Consider the following 13,231-nt stretch of genomic DNA (forward strand, 5'->3'; position numbering starts at 1 on the left):
CTGACGTAATTTTTCCTGCCGAAAAAATCCTCAGCAGTAAGGTAAGCTTATGGTAGACCCGTGGCAATCCGACGCTGCCAAGCCAACAGCAGCGGTCGACGGAGCAAAGTCTGGTGATAAAAGGTTTGTCCCAGCATGAAAACCGGAACAATTCCTAACCTATTCATATTCTTTTCGGTTACAGATAAAGTCTGTGGCGATAGGAACACTGCAAATGTCGGGAAAACTGACGGTTCGCACCATTTCTGTTTCTCTTTCTGGATGTACCATAAATCATGGTCATTTCAGAGCACAAAATAAATTTGGAGAAGAGCCCACCTGTCCGGAAAGGTGATCTCCGTTAATTCCATTAAAAGTGGGACTTTGTCTAAACTGGAAATGGAAAACCATTAATGAAACAAATACCGATAGCAAAACCACTAAACAAATTGTGCGGAAAGCATAAATTTATCCAACCGATAAGATCAATCGCTGAGTGAGGTGGAAAATTCAGCACGGAAGGTGATAGCCGCCGGCTCGTTAATTAATGCATGATTTATTACGCCACAATCGTCGCTCGCTGATCTCCAGCACATCCTCCAGTAAAAATGAAACACGCTTTTGCAAGCAGCAAAACATCAATATGAATTAAACAGTCGAGAATTTATTTGCCCTGCAGCTGTATTTGCTTACATTTGCATATTATTCTACATCAAAATAACAATTTCAACACTCCTACAAAATGGGGAAAATTTACGTGCCAATTGAGACAAATAAACATCGTTCATTCGATCAAAGCAACCTCTGCTGCTACCGCGTCGCGGCGCACACGCCGCAACTACAAATCACCGCGCGTCTCCTTGCTCTTGGAACGCGACCAGCGAGCAGCGAGCAACGAACGACCGAGAGATCACACATTTCCACCCCATCGAATCATTCATAATTGATTGGCAACCGGTTCGGGCGACGGAGTCGCTCGGCGCTGCTGATGTCACAGCGTGACAATTTGATAACTTTCCTTCATTCCCTCGACCCGCGCCCGCTGATGTACGAATCGAAACCCCACATGTAGAGGTACAGAACATCAACTCACCTTTTGGGATTCGACGAACGGCTGTAGTAGTTTCAATAGTCGCCGTTCTCTCTGCTCATTCCTCATTCGAGGAATCTCACCACCACCACCACCGACCAACACACGGCTGTCATCCACTTTTCACCACCGTTTTTCCCGTTCGAACGCGTTTCTAGCGAGCGTGACGTGACGTGATCTGGCGTAACATGACGACGGCGAACCCACACGTTCTCATTGGTTGTCGGTTTTTTTTTCGCTTCTATTATTTTTTCCTCCTTACTTCACACCGAGTTGGCCAACCAACTTTTTCGGACGCCCCGAATCAACACACCGTGTTGTACGCGCAAATGACAACGCTGATAGATTCTATTTTAGTTATATAATCCAAACAAATTTCTTCATTCCTTTCCCCCGGCGGAGGTGACGGCGGTGGTGGTGGTGACGATGCTGGCGAAGACAACGGCAGCAGCTGCCGCTGCCGGGAGGCCTAGGCCAGGCGTCAGGTCTTGACACATTTTCCGTTTCGTATCTCGCTCTTTCTGTATGCTAAATAAAAACCTACTAACTACACACTCTGCTCGGTTTTGCGTGATGCCACTTTCTTCTCGGTTACTGGCTCGGTTTTCCACACCCCGTGCCTCCACCTGTTTTATTTCTTTTCTTTTTTTTTCTTCTTTTGCTCGCAAGCAACACACAACACTGGCCTTTTGATACAGATATTTTTATTTGGTTTGATTATTTTCTGAACACCAGATTCTTTCTCACTTCCGACATTCCACGTTTTTCTCTAGCACTAGTACTGAAATGTGAAAATCTCATTTAAAATAATCGTCTTTCAATTTTCCGTTGTCTTACGACAACCCCCCGGTATCGTCGGTATTCCACGTTTCACACCGACTAAAAGTGCCGGAATGTCACACATTTCGCTGTGCATCTGCAGCATCTACAGCTACACAGCTACAGGAACGAATCGTCGAGTGGATCTTCAATTTCCATTATCACCTTAGTCACCAGTGCAGCTTTTCTTCGATTCAGGCACCCAGTGCAGAGCAGTGCACTGTAGTGTGTGCAAAGCTTACACCATAAAATCCAGTCGTTATCCTTTTTTTTGCGATCTTTCTCTCTTTCTATCCCTGCCTGTTGCATCTGTATTCACCACGGCGCTAGCGCTGCCGTAGATTATCACATGCAGCTGAGTCCCATTATCCCACAACAGCAACGACAACGGTAGCAACAATTCCGTTATCAAGTGCCCTCGAAAAATACTCGTCTAAAGTGAGAGACGCCCTCCTTTTGTCGTTGTCGTCGTCCTCGTCGTCGGCCGATCAAAGTGAGCGGTTGTGTGGAGACGTCGCGTCCGTTTTGTCAACTGAAAACTGATGCAACCAGCGCACGCATACGTGCCAACTGCACGTAAACAATTGTATGTGACTTTCAAAACGGATACGTTTATTATTTACTTTAGTTGCATAAATCAAAAACAAATTAAGCCAGTGATAATCGCACAATTTATAGCGGTAAATTTTTCTACGCGTGCAACAGATAGTAAATTTGACACACCATAAAATTGACGGCCAGACAGAACCATGTGTTAGTTTTTTAATTACAAAAAAATCGATAAACACTGAAAATAAAAACTTAACATCGGATGCATTTTATCTTTGCGGGCGCGATAAATCATGAAACATATACAAATTTGCAATTAAACGTTAAGTGATTTATAGGGTAACAAGGGGTAAGAAGGCCCGGCGGGGTAAGAGGGACCACATCGATTTCGCCAAGAAATCCTTAAATTTTCTACAAATGCCCCAGTATGTTTTGTTTATTAGACTATCTAAACACTTTCGAGACAACCTGTGGCACTCGGCCGTATCCAACGTCAAAACTAGAATCAAAACAAACTTTTCGTTCGCAGTGTCTTCATGCGATATAATTTCAGCAGCAACAAATTTAAGGTTATTCAGCAAAAAAAGCTATGTATTTTGTCGTTTCTCTTACCACTGACTTTAATTGGGCAATTCTTGTTCTGTGTGTGGCGGAAAAGGTATATAAAAGAGTACGGATTGACAGATAAAAGCAAAATAATGTAAATGGTTAACTAGGGGTAAGACGGGCCATTTTTCACGGGGTAAAAGGGCCATACGTCATAGTGCTCATAATTGCCTAAAGTTCTTCTGTTTAGTGTCTTAATAGATTTTAAAAATATTGAATGAAAAAACCAACTTTTTTCCTGTTGAATTTGACTAACTTTTTCTGACATATACGCATTTCGTTTACGACTTTTTCGTGTCTTTTTCGAAATAAAGTACACCTGTAATAAAAATTATTCCTGAATCTGAGATCATCCTGTCTAACACAGAGCCTCCCACGTCAAAAGAAGCCAACAAGTGCCGAATAACAAAATCAATGTAAATTTGGATCTAACGGAATCAAAATTCGATGGTCCCAAGTCACTAAACGGCTCATTTAATGTGTTGCCTTCTTTGCCTTCACCTAAAGTGAAGCGTATTCAAAGAGTAAAAGTCCTGCTGACAAATCAACAAAATAACGCCAAGAAAAGAGTAATTAAAAACTAGTGGAGTAAAATAACGTCTACTCTTATTTTCAAAATTGAACTAGTAGTAAAATTCCTTCTTTTAGCAGGTCTCTAAATTAAACTATACCTTCCTTTAGCATGTATCTAAAACCCCTTAGGAACTTGTTCTTACTTAGTTAATAATATTGAAATTGTGTTTACAACTCAAAGAAACCTTCAAATCTGCCACAATCCGCCTTACTCCGCCATGGTCCGTCTTACCCCTTTGGTGGTCCTTCTTACCCCGCCTGGTTGTGAACGAGTAATTGTTAGACGTTTCGAAAATTGATGAAAAATCACGGAAAAATAGACTAATTAATTCTTTATATAATTTTTAATGGTAGATAAATGAATGCTTTTCCATGTGTGGAACAAAAGGTGAATTTTCGTACACATTTTATGCTAGCAATTTATTCGCTTAGGGGGGCCGTCTTACCCCGTCTTCCCCTATTACTGCAACACAGAAGTGTCAGATAATAAATTCTCTTTCAGTTTTTATCATTACTTATTTTAATTACGTTATTTTAATTGACACATTAATCTATTCAGAGACAGAAAAGCATAACAACTGTTTTATCAAAAACCGGTGCATCGATGAAGCTTTTAGGTTTTTCTCCATCTAGGGCACATTTACGTGCTTAAGATATGCGAAGCAACAACGAAAAAAAAAACGGGAATGGAAATTTCAGCTTCCGGCTATGATATTCCGCACGAAGCGTTTCTTCTCTACATTCATTGATTTTATCTAGGCTAACGTGCTCACGGGACGGAGTCCACGGGGCCACGTGGAACGCCGTCTATATGCTTTCAATTTTAATCCAAAAGTCATAAACTCCAACACGATTATTTCCTCAACTGAATAAAATTTTCAAAAATATTTAGAAGAAGTACTCGATCAGGGGCATCTATCAAAATATATCAGGCTATGTTACCAATAGATTAAATGTTGCTATCTTTTCCAATAAATTATCTAATTTATAACAACCATTAGTTGATTTAATATTGAAATGACAGCAGTAATTAGACTAATTTTTACAAATAACTTATTTTGTTATAAAAGTGATACAAATATTCTGTGGCGGAATTTATAACAAAATGATTTACCACTATCAGAATCTATTACAAACATAACATTTTTTGTTACTGCTGCTTGATCAATTAATAATCTGTAATATAATATTGTCAATTGCAAGGCAAATTGTATCATCCAAAGTGCGATATCGCTCATAAAAGTGCTATTTTAGCTTAAATCGTTTCGGTCTCTTCGGCGCACTTATTGCTTGGAAGATAACGAAAAAGTGCGCCGAAGATACCGAAACGATTTAAGCTAAAATAGCATTTTTATGAGCGATATCGCACTTCGGATGGTATAATTTTCCTTGCAATTGACAATATGCTATAAATATCCTAATGTGTAACAAAACTGATATAACCTTGTTATGACCTCCTGATCGGATCTACTGCCTTATTTTAAAGGTCCGAAAATTCCACACCAGGCAAATGCAACAACTCCAGCTCTGTGTCCGGGCCGCAGCAGAACTCCTATCCTCCCATGCTAATTTACTACCAGAACGTGCGGAGACTTCGAACCAAAATCGATGACCTTTCTGTTGCTGTAGCTGAGTCGGATTACGATATAATCGTTTTAACGGAAACCTGAGTTGACGAGAAGAATTACTCGCAACAGAAGCGCATTCTCTGTCTTTAGATGCGACTCGTAATCAGCACAAAATCTCGTGACGGTGGTGACAGTGGCACTTTGAACAGTGATCACCAATTATGTCCCCATTCTGTAACCTTTTGATTACAAACCAAACAAACAAACAAATTCCTTAATCCCAAAACGCAAAGACCACCTCTGAGTGAGCTGTCGACTCTGTGAATGATAGCCGTCCAAGTCTTTAGACGAAGGGATCGTTCTCAGGGGAAAGTTTTCTCTGATGTGAATATCTCTCATTGCTAGCAACCAGCTCCGGATAAGCTATCAACTCACGGTGGTCTGACTTTGAAAAAAAGCGGACATTAGCAATTGTGTAACGAATACGTAATTTTTTAAGGGTGGTGTTTTCGGAGAAGTTTAATAATAAAATATAGCGCATCTTGCTTTTGCACTTGCCTGCTAGATTGCTTTTAGGAGATATTGACTGCTCCGCCCTTCTGATCTGACTCTCTCGTAGATGATAAATCTGTAATTGACAGATTTCACGTCAACTCCTCTATGGAGTTGGCAGAACCCTCTCAGAATTCAATGAAGCTTTCATTGAGCTTTCAATAGAGTTCATGTAAATAAGCAACTTTGCATACTTAGTTTTTCCAAAATTGGTCTAGACTAACCCACAGAAGACAGGTTACCAGGCCGCCCATAGTGAGAAAAATGCTATGAAACAACGAGGGATAAGTATATGATCCAATATTTCTCGATTGGATTGAACTCTACATTGATGTCATACCACTCCATGGCCTTTGTTCCGTGATAGCAGGATACCAAATTCGGCTAAAACAGCACGGAATAATTGTGCTACTTCAGGTAAGGCAGCAGACGTTTCTGCAGGCATTCGTTCACTTACATTTTGTGGTTGACGATTACAATGAAAATGTTGATTTCTTTAAGTCACAGATAGAGGTAGTCTGCCAAACCAGATACTTGTTTACGAAGTTTGACAGTTTCATATGCTTGAGAATGTCTGCCACCTTTCACCCTCTGGTTGCCTGTAAGAGCCTTAGGTAACTGCTTGAAGGATTCCTTAAGCCTTATTTTGTATTCCGACGGGTAGGTTTTACCAACGAAAGTGAATACCATGGCTGGTATTTCGATAGTATTCCGCCAGTAAAACCACTCGTTCATGGCCATACCTGGTAATGCTCTATTGAGTAGCCAGCTAGGAGGTGCGATGCTGGGTGGTTCCCGGCTGCCTGATCTCAAACCGCGGTTTTGGGTAGACGGCGGAGCCACATGGCCTAGCTAATAGGTAAGCCTAATAAGTTATTTTGATTATTTTTTTCGTTTTAGCTTATGAAGCATCTCCTGCTATATAGTAAAAACTTTGGCCAAAACGAGTTTTAATACTGCGCATGGATACCAGAATGAAAAATTAAATTAACTATTAGAAGCACTTAGGGAACCTCAAAGGATGCTACTCTATTCCATAAGAAGGACTGCTGGTGAGATTGTTCTATTTTTACCAATATATACCACATTTCATCTTAATATCATATTATTAACAGTATTATTATTGATATCATAAATGTGGAAGGCTGGATGATGGAGTGGATTGCCAACCTGGTTCCTTAAAGTCTGAAGCAAATATGGCACTTCTCAATTCAAAACAAACAAATCATCACGTGAGTTAAAGTTGGTACAGCGAAATTGATTATTACATGGAAGGCTCCTAATGCTGGAAGGCGACTCTTATAACCCCGGAATGCGCACAAGTTGCTCTGCTTGTGGGTCCACCCAATCCCTTTTGGCCCGTCTGTAACAGCATTAGTGTGAAATTCATTTGATAATCAAATTTGGATCTACTGTAATTCTACCCACATACATTGGCAAGCCCTTGAAATGATGGTGGCTTTCCCCTACTACTACTACTACTACTTTCTATCCAGATGTACTTAAAATGTGCTATTCTGAAACAGAAAAGTAATTCCGATGCCTATGATTGAGCTTTATGCCTTTGAACCCTATACCCAAATTGAACGGTTTCGTCGCGAATGTTTCGGTTCGAGTCAATGTCCCGTAGAATGTAATCTGTTTAGTTCGTTAGTCAGATGATCTCCATATGTTTCGCGGTGGATATCTTTGCGGTAAAAGAAAGTGCTACTGATCGCTAGGCTCCAGAAAGCCGCAAAGTTTATGTACTACTTCACTTGCAGTCCAGTATAGATTGTATATATGCTTTCAACTGAATCTTATACGACGTTTTGTAGGCAGAGCGACAACTTTGACAACGCGACACACTTTCGGGGAATTGATAGGGTATGAATACGTCAGCAGACATAAAGAATTCGGAAAAGGATGGTGGAACCGGAAAAATTTAGGAACAAAGCCATGAAACAGTCATTCATCTAATCGAACATCGCACATTTGGGTGAATCATGGGAACGTGTGGTTTTTTTTTTCGTCAAATCATAATGGATCAGGCCCAATGGAATAAGGAATCCTGGGGCACCCAAAATTAAAAGAAGCAAATATTTTTTGGACGTCAACTGAGTACCTGTTGGATAAACTGAGCGCGTGAATAGTTATACCGACTAGTATTGGTACGAAAACTTGTTCGGAGGACCCATAAATATTCTGTCCTATTTATACCACTCATACCTCATACCTATACCACTCATGCTTGCCAGTCTGCGTTGGGAATTTCATCAAGTAGGTGTGACTGCAGGAACTTAAAGTAGGGGTGGCCAAATGTTCAAATGATACGGCGAAGGACTTGTCGCACAATTTTAAATTGAAAGTGGCACAACATGTCTTCAGTTAGGATCATTCGTCATGAACAACGCAAAAGTGATAAACAACTGTTCTACGAAGAAGTTCTTCCTTCCCCTTCTGTTTCCGTTTCCGTTTGCAGCACGAGATGGAGCAGTTACAGCCAAGTCTGTCCAAGGCTGAGAGGCTAGGTGGTCGTGATAATGATGAAAGAGTCCATGCGGACAACACTAGCGCCATAATGCGCTAATGATGATGAATTAATAAGGAAGAAAAAATGACAGAACTTGACTCTTCCCGTACCCACTATAATTGAATGACTGTCCTTGTCTTGTCCATCTTTTGTTTGCTCATCTTGTTCGTTGCCCAATTCTATTGTGGTCTATTTCACGGCTCCGCATCGCCCTCTCCATAGCAGTCACCTGTGACTGATCGCTTGCCGCCCCTCACGACATTATTGTCGCCGTGAAATAGGATCCTCGTCCAATGCTCCTCTACGCTTTTGCTGCCGTCGTCGCGACAAACTCAACGGACTCAACAAACTTCTCGAAAAATTTTACGGCCTCCATTTGCATCTTGCTTTTGTCCATTGCCCATTCCTGCCAAAGTTCAACTGTAATTTCCGATCTTTCTAAATCTTGGCGAAGTGCGGTTCGCCAGGTTGTCCAAGATTTAGGCGGTAGCGAAGGGCGATTCTTACTGGCATGGACTCTTTCACCATTTTCACAACCACCTTGCATCTCAGCCTTAGACAGACTTGGCTCTAACTGTCCCATCTCGAGCTGCAAACGGAAACGGAAACAGAAGAGGAACGAAGCACCGTCCACGGACAGTGTTAACCAAGAGAATTATTGCCAATTCAATAGGCTGTTTAAAATCGATGAGCAGCGGAAATCCCGATTTTTAACTTGAAAAACTTTATAAAGACCAATCCGTAAAATAAAGCTTTATACTTTCTTGCAAGCCAGAAGAACACAGAAGTGCGTGGCGATTACTGTAAACGTGGTTTTATTTTGAATCATATTGTTATTGTAGATAATGTTATTTTATTTAATTCGAAAGCAAATTAATTATTGAGTACCGTTCTGATTCAAACTTCGAACACTTAAGCTATGCTGAAACTTTGTTCAAAGAAAAATGTTCGAAAACAGCATGACAATTTAATTATTTTCGTGTTAAAATTTTAAAAATGATGATAAAATGTTAATTTGCATTGAAGAACACTAAAAAACTGCAATTCGGTTTTGATTCAAACTTCGAACACTTTCATGATCGACATTCAAAGCTCGAATATTTCAGTCTCAGACATCGAACACTTGTATTACTTTAAAAAGTATTAATGTTTTTAGAATCATTCAACTTAAATAAGTGAAATTTCATCCTTTTTCTAAACACTGTCTTTTTAAATCCACCTAACAGTATGATTTAAAATTTTTCACACAATAATTAGTTTCAATGCGTACTTCTGTAGTTAATTGCTAATATTTTCAAACTTTATGTAACACATCTAAAGCAAGTTAACTTTGTACAGCTTTACAATGCAGATAATTCATTTCCTTGAAGGAAAATTCGGAAAAACCGGATATTATTTGTGGGTATTCGAAGTTTGAATCACACCTCAAAACGTGATTCAAACTTCGAACACTTTTTATTTATCTAATATCTTTGAAATAATGCATGAAATATTGTATTTTAACTATGCTTTAGTACGTATATATCTTGCACTTACCTAATAATCAGGAAGTGGGAAGGTAAATGTTCTAAAATTGGTAAAATAATGCAAACGAAAAAAACTGCCACTTTTGCACGAAACGCTAAGAGTATTGGAACGAAGTTAAAATCTGAGTTCTCACTTTTTTACAGCGCCTGCTGATTTCTTACAAGGAGTCCTACAGTTCAATGTCATACCCACCAGATAGAGGACATTCTAACGAACACGGTGGTGTACAATAAGCATAATATTTTATCATATTAGCGATACTAACGAGCATTTTATTCTGAAGTGTTCGAAGTTCGAGACTGTTCTAAGTTTGAATCAGAACGGTACTTCCACTTTTGTTTTGTGCTAGAAGCGTTAACACTCCGTAAACTCTTTTTTCGAGTTCGTTAGGCTGTAAAACTCACAAATAATAGATTTTATACAAAAATTTTTTACTGAAGTTTAACAAACTTTTTTTTGCTCCCCGATTTTTAGAGCCAATTTTGAAGGCCGGGGGTACAAAAACTTTAAAAATCATTTGCAATGGCCTTATATGATAGTAAAATGACAACTAATTCTGCTTTCCTATTAATATTGTGTAACAGCAAGATTAGTATTCGGTTTGATATTATTGATAACAAAAGTAGTATTCAATTTAATTTCACGGCGTGGAATTTTTGCAATCAATTTTGATATTTTAACCGCTAAGTCGACCAAAATGAAATCACTCCGAGTATTCAAAATCCGTTACATCAAGATATCAAATTTTGTTTTCAATTTGCTCTAAAACTTTGCTAGGGTAAGCAGTCCAGTCGAGCAATCAAATCGAGCAGTCTAATCGGCCAGTCCAGCCAGTCGACTAGTGAGGTGACTGAGGATAGAACTCATTACTACGAAAACATGATGTCCTCTCAGGGGCCTGTTTTTAATTACCGATAAGCCTTTTATGACGTCCTGTCAGAGACCTGGTTTTCGGTACAGAGATAAGCCTCTTATATAAATATAAGAGAATAGATAAGGCTTATAAAAGAACAGAAACACACGCTGGCGACACATCCCAAGTAATAATTCTAAAGCCACTTGGTTTTACTTGAATTTTATAAAAGTTGTATTGCGGTATTAATCTTTACCTCTGGTTTTATTATGGTGTTACGCAATACCAAGAAGATACGAGTCAAAACGCACTTATTGCTAGACCAATAAAGCAAAAGCAAAGCCTTGGTGCTACATTCCGTTATCGAAACTTGACCTTCTGTTTTTATACGACTGACTTCGCAGCCAGCTGTTGAAGTACAAGACAATTGCAGGGCCAGTTGCTACGATCCTGTTGGCTCTAAAAGTTGGCTATAGCCAATCAAAATTGATCTTTATTACGGTTGCTTGTCAGACCGCAATGAATCTATTAGTTTTATAGAGGATTTAAACCCTTACCAAACAGATTTATCATTGCTATTATGAAGAATATTAGAGCTCGATACCGAAATCATTTTTTTATGCGAGGCCATATTGCCATATTGTAGTACCGTAACGCGGGGTAACATTGATCAAATGGACCATTCGCATTTATATGTGAAATAAACAACTTCTGCCTACTTTCCTGAACTGATCAATGTTACCCCCAATGATCGATGATAGCCCGTTTTACGGTATATTGTTTTAGCTCGCAAACAAAAATTCATCAAAGCAAAGTGTTATGCAGAAAGAAACTTATTATCAATCAGTTTTCCTGTCAGAGGAAGCAACTAAAATGATTTTGCTGGAAATTGAGATTGACTAACTGAATAAATTTATTATGTTAAAATTGCCAGTTTTCGAAAATTGCAAAATTTCGATAGCGCGTTGATTTTATCTACCTATCATGCACGATAAAATTTAATGCGCACATGCTACAAGCCAATAAAATTGCTCACAATTTATTAAATATTCTATAGGATATTTTATTATGATCGCTATAAACCAAATCGATCAGAATGACCTGACAGTAAAACTTTTACAGCCATTCCATTTTCGTCACACGTCACACGTTACAACACGTCACAGCGCATGATATTACCCGAAAGATTTTGAAGTCGTCAGCGAAGAATAATTTTCGCGTACAGGAAAAAATAAGTGGGCTCAGTACAGTCCCTTGAGGAACTCAGCAAGGAAACATACAAATAAATTGAATTATCAGCCGTTGTAACATTAGTGACCTAGAAAGAACCTATGTCAAATAAAGTAAGTACAATTTTTCGACATGATAGTCATAAGAAATGTGGAACCAAACGAGCACGCAGCTGTACTCGAGGATGGTGGTTTCAATTCAGTACCCCGCACGAAACCACATTTGCCAACACTTAAGTAAGTAGGTACGTGTTCGCCTGCCATTCTGTAATACGTAAAGCTCTCTGATATTAGTCTTGCACAGTAAAGAACAATTTTCAAACTGGTTTTTCGTGGCTTCTGCTTTTCCTATCGAGCTCGGTGGAACGGCTCAATCAACGCTGCCTTCAACACAATTCAACCGAATTTCTATTTACCATTCTTTCACCGGAGAGCTTTACTCGTGCGGGGGCAGTCCTTGCACATATAATTCCAGCATCCATATCGTTACAATTGCACTATTTTACATTCCCAAATGGTTCACGTCTTGGTTCTGAACCTCATACTGGTTCTCGTTTCTTTTTTGAACCATTCCTACGTGTGTCGCATAGCCATCGCATACGGCTTCAGCTCGGCTCCGATTCCGAGCCAGTCAGTCATTCGCTATATGCATGCACGAGATGAAGGACCGGCACGTGCTTCGTAACCATTTCATAATAAAGGTTTGCCACCCGAATTAAGTTATTTCCCAAAAGAGCTGATGTACCTAGTCGTTTAACATTCCAATAGTGTGTCCGTTGCACTTTCCCCCGACGATGGTCACGGGTGCAAATGAAAATTTATAGTTCTAAAATATGACTGGCGCTTATTGGGAGTCTGTGGATGAATGACTTTTACCAGCACTTGACGTTATAATTTATTGTTCGATACAATCGTAATACAGCTGTATTTCAGAGAAGGAATACTTATACTACCAACTAGAGGACTGTATTTTCCCGTAATAAAATACACAACAGTTAACAGTGAAGATAATGCTCTTCGAAGGTTCAAACCCGTGTGATTGATTTCTGAGATTTGAATACTCAAAATAATAGTTGCATCCCTCAGCTTTCGGTTCCTAGCTCCGGTTTTCTTGAAAGCTCTTTGCCGCCTTCCCACACCTAGGTTCTCCTTATAACCTTTTAGAACATTATACACTGTTAATTTTGGCATTTTTAGCACTTTCGCCAATTTTGATCCAGCCTACTTTGCAATTTCCAGGTGTTTGTGCAAGATTTTTTACGTCGTTCGAGCTCCATTCTATACTGTTCCGCAACGTGGTGAAATATTTTGACGAAACTGTTGTTGTACCAGTTGTTCTTCATGAACATGTAAGATCAAATGGTCAATGGTTTC

The 13,231-nt window shown here is 39.4% G+C and overlaps 1 protein-coding gene across 1 annotated transcript in view; it reads right to left on the minus strand.

The window, feature by feature from the left end:
• LOC128733851 (uncharacterized) overlaps positions 1-1,937 on the minus strand; it is a 112,327-nt gene extending 110,390 nt beyond the window's left edge. Inside the window, exon 1 of the mRNA XM_053827683.1 lies at positions 1,073-1,937. The gene's annotated coding sequence lies outside the window, so the exon portion shown is untranslated. The remainder of the gene's footprint in view (positions 1-1,072) is intronic.
• Positions 1,938-13,231: the final 11,294 nt, after the last annotated feature.

Source organism: Sabethes cyaneus, chromosome 1 (assembly GCF_943734655.1).
Source record: "Sabethes cyaneus chromosome 1, idSabCyanKW18_F2, whole genome shotgun sequence".
NCBI classification, from domain to species: Eukaryota; Metazoa; Arthropoda; class Insecta; order Diptera; family Culicidae; genus Sabethes; species Sabethes cyaneus.